Source organism: Myotis brandtii, unplaced genomic scaffold (assembly GCF_000412655.1).
Source record: "Myotis brandtii unplaced genomic scaffold, ASM41265v1 scaffold687, whole genome shotgun sequence".
NCBI classification, from domain to species: domain Eukaryota; kingdom Metazoa; phylum Chordata; class Mammalia; order Chiroptera; family Vespertilionidae; genus Myotis; species Myotis brandtii.
The window spans coordinates 2,518,785-2,525,695 of record NW_005370687.1 but is presented as its reverse complement, the minus strand read 5'-3'; positions in this window follow the sequence as shown (position 1 = coordinate 2,525,695).

The following is a 6,911-nucleotide window of genomic DNA, read 5'->3' as shown; positions in this document are numbered from 1 at the left end:
GGGGGGTAGGGGGGAAGGCAGGAAGGGATGGGCTGGAGGATCCCAAGGTCCAGGGCCAGAGGTCTGCGGTCTATTCTGAGTGAGATGGGAAACCTGAAGGGTCTTTACAAGGCTGTGCAAGAATCCGACCTACGTGTGTACAGATCCCTCTGGCTGCTGGGGAGCTGTGCGGGGCTCGCACAGAGGCAGGGCCGCCGGGAGGGGTCTGCACAGCCCAGAACTGCGGGTTTGCACGGTGGGAAGGAGCAGCTGGATTCTGAGACATCCAACGGCGAGCCGACAGGATCGGCTGCCACATTGGATGAGGGTGGCAGGTAGGGGTCAGGGTTGATCCCAAGCTTTCTGGCCTTGAGGATCCCGGGGCCTTTCGTCGAGGGGGCAGCAGGGGGGGGTTGGTCAAGAGTCTGGATCTGCACCAGGTGGAGGTGCCCGGTGATGGGGCCCAGGACGCGCTGCCCCAAATGCGGCACCTCGGCCGTCCCCACCAGCCCTTCTCCCTGAAAAGGCTCTGACCCCCCTGTAAGAGGCGCCCTCCCCGGGCCGGGACAAGAGGGGCTTCCTTCTCTCTGGAGACAAAGGGACCCCCAGAAGAACCCTCAGAAACAGCCCTGCCAAGACCCTGCAGTCGATACGCCCACACTCTCTAAGCTCCCAGTCCTACATCTGCCTGCTCTGCGTCACGCCCTCGTGACATGCTCGGGCCTAACAGGTCTTCATTGCCTCCCGAGGGCCCCAGGTCACGTGAACTTACCATAAATACATGTGTGTGCTTCTCTCCTGTGCTCTGTCCTTGTCAGTTTCACTTCCAGACCCCGCCCGGGGCCCTCAGAGGGTGGAGGGACCATCCCCTCCCCGACGGTGGGGAGCAGGCAGGACCACAGGGCCACGTCCAGGTGCCAGGACAGAGGTGCAAGGACAGGCTGCAGATGCACGTCTGGAGTCAAAGCCGCAGGACCCGCTGAGAGCCCCGAGGGGGTGAGCACCCGGAGAAGCTCAGGAGCCTGCGCCCAGCCCAGGACGCACACGCAGGTCAGAGGTCATTCCGGGTCATGTCACATCCATCCTACTTACTGAAAGCTTTCCAGGGCCTCCTGGCTGCGTGCTGCCGGGTCCGGGGTGGCCTCCCGTCTGGGCCTCTCTGCCCTCGCTTCCCCCACAATCACTGGGCTCCAGCCTCAGCCTCCTTCAGCTTCTTAAACTTGCCAGACCCTTTCCCGCCTCCGTGCCTTTGCACATACTGTTCCCTTTGCCTAAAAAGCTCTTCCCTCTCCCCTTCCCCTGACTTTTTCCTTTTCTTTGCTTCTCATCTCAAAAGCAGCCTCCTCAGAGAGGCCTTCCCTGACTCCCCATTTCAATGGAGTCACACGGAGACACACAAACACACACACACACACACATACCCTTATTCTCCTTCACGGGACCCTGGTCTTCCCTTTCAGAGCACTTAATACAATATGTAAGTTTTATGTATGAATGTGTGGGTTTGAGAAACGTCTGCCCTCTCCCCCCACTTGACCATAAGCTCCAGGAGAGAAGGAGGGGGGCCTGTGTCTCACACTGTGTGCAGTGAAGGCGGTGAGTGATGGGCGGCTGGGACAGAAACACACCGGTGGGCATGTGCTGCGTTCTCACTATCGTGCCAGACCTGTACACACCCGACGTGGCGGACTCACCCCTGCTGACCAATGTTTCCAGCTCCCTCTCCCCGAGCAAACAGGGTTGCGGGGCCCCACCTCCTTGAAGTTGGGTCGGGTTGGAGCACTAGTTTGGGCCAATGCAATACGAGCAGAAAGGATGTGTGTTCTCCCAGGTGGAGGCATTTCAGAGCTGCTGTGCGACTGCCTGCTCTCCTCCCCTTCCCGGGGCCCTGCCAGGGAGGCCTGTGCACGGGGTGACCTCATACGATGGAGGGGCCTCCGTCCTCCGTGGTCCCTGAGCAGCTGAGAGGGCAGAGCTCTCTCCCCCGGGCCCGTGAGGGACAAACAGTTCGAGAAAAGAACAAAAATCTGTGTGGGTTGAAGCCACTGATATTTGTGGTCATTTGTTACACAGCACAGCACAGCTAAGCCACCTGACTCGTGCAGTGAGTTCATTGGATTCTCCCAGCAGCCCCGAAGCTGCTCTCCATGCCCACTGCTCAGAAGCATTCCATTGGCCAACAAAGAGGAATAAGTTGTGGGCATCCCCTGAAAAGCCTGCAGAAATGGCCAAGAAAACTCAAAAACCTGGAGTGGAGTGGAGTGAAGTGGAGTGAGTGGAGGCCCAGCAGAAGGACTGGTCCTGGAGGAAGGAATGCCAAGGTACAATCCTGACCTGATGGTGTCCAGTGTCCAAGCAGGAGGGGGTGGAGGTGCCTGAAAAGATGGCACCCCTGGTACAGGGACCACCATAGACAAAGGTCAAGAGTGGGGGGTGGGGGCGGGAGAGAAGGGCCCGAACAGCAGAGTGAGAATCCGTGCATCAGTAGGGGTGCATTCATGCAAGTACATCCTAAACTGCTCTTACAGAGACTGCAAGCTGTAATGACTTAAAGCAAGATACAAGTCGAGTTCTCCCACCACAACAGCCCAGAGCAGCTACTCCTAGGCCGGAACGCGGCTCTGCCATCCCTGAAACGTGGCTGCAAGCTCTGAGTTCAGTATGGCTACCCAGCTCCTGCCATCACATCTGCATCCCAGCCAGAGGGAAGGGGAAGCACTAAATGGAGCACATGCCCATTCCTTTTAAAGATACAAAGGAGAAGTCAAGTCTTCACTCTCCCCTTCCAGCAACTCCAGTATCCAGTCATCCAAGCCAGCCTCATCCCATCTTTCCCCTCCATTCCCCTCTCCATCCAACCATGTCCCTCCCCCCAGGTCTTCACTCCTGCCGGGCCCATGGCCGTGGCCTCCTAGCAAGTCTCCCAGCCTCCTGTCCAGGCCCTTCTGCTCAGTCATCCACCGAGGGACTGTCCCAGTTGCAGCTGTGAGCAGACCACTCCCTCCTTCAAAGCAAGCCAGGCCCTGCGCCCTCCTCCCTCGCCCTGGCCGCCTCTCCAGCTTCAGCTCCCCTCTGAGTGCTCATCTCCCTCTTCCCAAGGTCCCTCCTCAGCCCCTCCCAGATATCGCATTGTCTATCACCTGTCCCTTTGCTTGTCCTTGAAATATCCTTTCCTGTCTTCACCTTCCAGACCCCTTATCCTTTAGGCATGAGCTCAGGTGTTGCTCCTTCAGGAAATGGACTCAGAGAAACTGCTCTGAGCTTCTGGTACATGGACTCACTTCCCCATTATTTTATGACTAGAGGCCTGGTGCACGAAATTCGTGCACGGGTGTGGTCCTTAGGCCTGGCCAGCAATTGTAGCATGAGCATCTGATGTGGAAGGGCAGGTCCCAGCTAACTCTGGGCCCTGGGCAGCACCTGGGTCCCCACGCACCCACCTCCATCTGAGTCATTGGGCCCTGCCAGCTCCCTCAGCACCTGGGAGCTGGACAGCAGCCCGCCCATCACTGTCTGTTGGATCGGGCCCTGCTCACACCCACCTTCGCCTGGCACCACCTGCTCACCTATTCCACCATCCTGGCGAGGTCCTGCTCCCATCAGGGGCTGGCAGCACCTCCACTGCCACCCACTGCCAGCCCAGTGTTGCTGACGCCTGCCATGTTTTATGCCGCCCCCTAGTGGTCAGCACATGTCATAGCGAGCAGTTGAACTCCTGGTGGAGGGGACAATTTGCTTTTATTATATAGGATTATTTCTTAATGCTAGTTGCTCTGCCTCGCTAGTAACTACTGGTGGGCCTGGGCACAGCCGTGCTCGGAAAACAAATGGTAGAGAAACAAATGGTGGAGGCAGAGGCCAATGGGAGCATCTCAGAGAGAGGAGTGGAGGCTAAAGACAAGCACTGCAGCCCACGGCCTGGCTTCAGATCCCAGCTCCCCAATTCCTGGCTGTGTGCACCCGAGCAGCCTAATTAACCTCTCTGAGCTCCGTGTCCACATCTGTACAATGAGAGCAAAAACAGCACTTCCCTGGCAGGCTGGAAAGATGAAACCACCCAATGCCAGTTGAGCTTAGAGCTGGCCCTTCTTGGACCAGGCAAGGTCCCTGGGGAGCTTCTGAGGAAAGTGAGCAGAGAATAACCTGTGTGGACGTGCAACTTAGAAAGACAGAAGCTTCCACTTCCAACCACAACGAAGCAGCAGGCAGCAGACTCCTTCCTCCCAAACAACAGCAACAACATGACAGAACCCAGGAAGCTGCGTTCGCAGGACACTGGGCATTAAGCAGGGAGTGATGGTCCCTGAGACATGGTGCCCCTCACAGTGTCCAGGGAGAGCTCCCAGGCTGTGCACGGGGAGAGGGATCCAGGCAGAGCCCGAGTCTCCTGCAGTTGAGGAGACAGAGCTGCAGTCCAGGGAGGCCAAGGCGGGCAGAGTTCACAGGTCAGAGGTCAGAGAAGAGAGAGCTGCACAGAGAGAGACCCCGGAAGGGCCGTCCCTGAGCATCAGCTGAACGCGGAGCAGCTTCCATTGGGAAACGAGCTGAGCCTGGTTGGGGGGAACAGTCCCGGGGTCACAAAAGATCCACCAGCAGAGCCGAAACCAGAGGTCACAGAGCGTAGGCAGGGGACGCCTGGAGGTTTTGCCTCACTGGGGGCCTAATGGGCCTAAATGCTGCTCAGGCCCATCCAACAGAGCTTGAAAGCGACACTGAAAGGATCCACCCTCCCACGTAGCTTAACCGCATCTGGACGAAGCTCAGGGTGTTCCGTGTGCAGGAAGCAGCCCTCGCCCTGTGAGGTCTCACACAGCCGCGTCCCATGAGAAGTTGCCAGGTCCACAAAGAAGGAGGGAAATGAGAAGGCAGGTACAATGATTGCAGCCAACCCAGAAATAACACGAACGGCAGAATTAGTCGACAAGATATTCAAATGGCTATTAAAACTGTATCCCATTGTTCCAGAAGCTAGAGGGAAGATTAAACATTTTACTGGAGACATAGAAGATTAAAAAGAAAAATACCCAAGCAAGCTTCTAGAGACGAAGCTACAATGCTGAGATGAGAAACGCACCGGCTACAATAGCAGCAGATTGGATGTCACAGAAGAAAAGGTTAGTGGGACTTGAAGACTTAGCAACAGAAACCTTACGAAATGAAACACAGAGAGAAAAATGAAAAGACCAGCACGGCATTGAGTTACCGGACGGCGTAAGGTTAATGTGTGTAATAGAAGTTCCCAAAGGAGAGACGAGAGAGAGGCAGACGGAAGCATCTTTAAAGAAATAATGGCCACATTTTTCCAAATATAACAACCACCACAAACCCACAGATCCAAGAAGCTCAACAAAACCCAGTACAAGAAACGTGACGAAAACTCCGGCAAGGCATGTCATAATCAAGTCGCTTAACACAGGTGACAAAGAGAAAACTGTAAAGCAGCAGAGGAAAGAGACAGACACACGGACAAAGGCGAGGCTGGTGGCAGACTGCTCCTGGGAGAGAGCAGCCAGAGACCGGGAGCCACGTGTGTCAAGAGCTGAGATGAATGAAGGCTGGCGCCGGAGAGGAGCTGGGGACCGTGCCTGCGTCCAGGGGGAGGCGTGGCGGCGCGCCCAGAGGCGGCAGCGAGCGTGGAGCAGGGCGTTTGGTGGCTCCTGGTCACTAATGGAGACCACGGAAGAGGAACAAGTTCAGGAGAAGACTGTGGGCTCCCCGTGGACGATGGCGCAGCCAGCGGCGTGGGCAGGAGGCTGGGAGAGATGCGTCCACTTGGCAGCTAGCTGCTGATACATTAGTCAGGGTAGGAAAGGCTCTAACTTACAAACAAACCCTGAAACCTCAGCATCGTGGCCTTAAAGTTCACTTCTTGTTCACACCGAGTTCATGGTGGGTTGGCAGAGGGTCTCCTCCACCCAGTGACTAGGACCAGGTGCCCTGCATCTTATGAGCCACCATCTCAATACGTGACACCCAGGGCGCCATCGCTCGAGGAGAAAGGCCTGGAGGACACCGCGCCTCGGTCCGAGAGGTGACGGATTGTTGCTCCTTGGCCAGATCTCCTTGGCCAGATCTGGCCACATGGCCTCTGCCCAACTGCAGGGGACACGGAATATCGGGAAGGCACTGAAGCCAGCGGTTTAGACGAGGGTCATGGAACTTTTGAGGTGGAAGAAGAAAACGGTGAATGGACACAGGCCTAGAGCCCCGAGGGAGCCCCCGCATTGGAGGAACGGGTGAAGAAAGAAGCCCACGCCCACAGAGGAGAGCGCGCGGGGTGGGGGGAGAGGGGAGCACACCGTCCGGGGAAGGCAGCCAAGGCTCCAGTCCTCTCCTGACCCCGTGTCTTATGATGCTTTCACAGTCTTGACATCACCTTCAGTAGACAGTATTCTCTCTCTCCCACAGAAACTGAAGTGGGGGGAGCTGACGCTCCGGCGTCTGAGCCACAGACCTGCAGAGACCCACCACCCCTGCCGGTGCCTGCAGCTGTCCAGCTGCACCGGGCACACAGACTGGCCCTCCCCTCCAAGCTGGGCTCCCTGCCTCCCCACTCAGCTCAGAAGGCAGTGCCTACCAGGAAGAGTGTCCACGGGGCCTCTGAGAACCATGCCCCCAACTTTCGAGGTTGATCCAAATGGGGGTGGGAGGGTTTTTCAGGGCCCCTCCAAGCCTGTTTCCTCTGCTACAGTGTGTGTGTGTGGGGGTGGGGGTGTCAGTGCATGGTCCTGGGGTCCCATCCAGCTTAGACGTCTAGTTCTACACTTTCTTCATACACAAGCTCATCTACCACATGGCGGAGTGCAGGGCTGGCTCACCCCACAACCCCAGCATCTCTCCATCCTTTTCCACGACCCCAAAACATTAATAAAGCCTGTTCCTCTGATCAGAGCCTGGGTCCAGAAGGAAGGGCCTGATTTGCATCTCAAGCC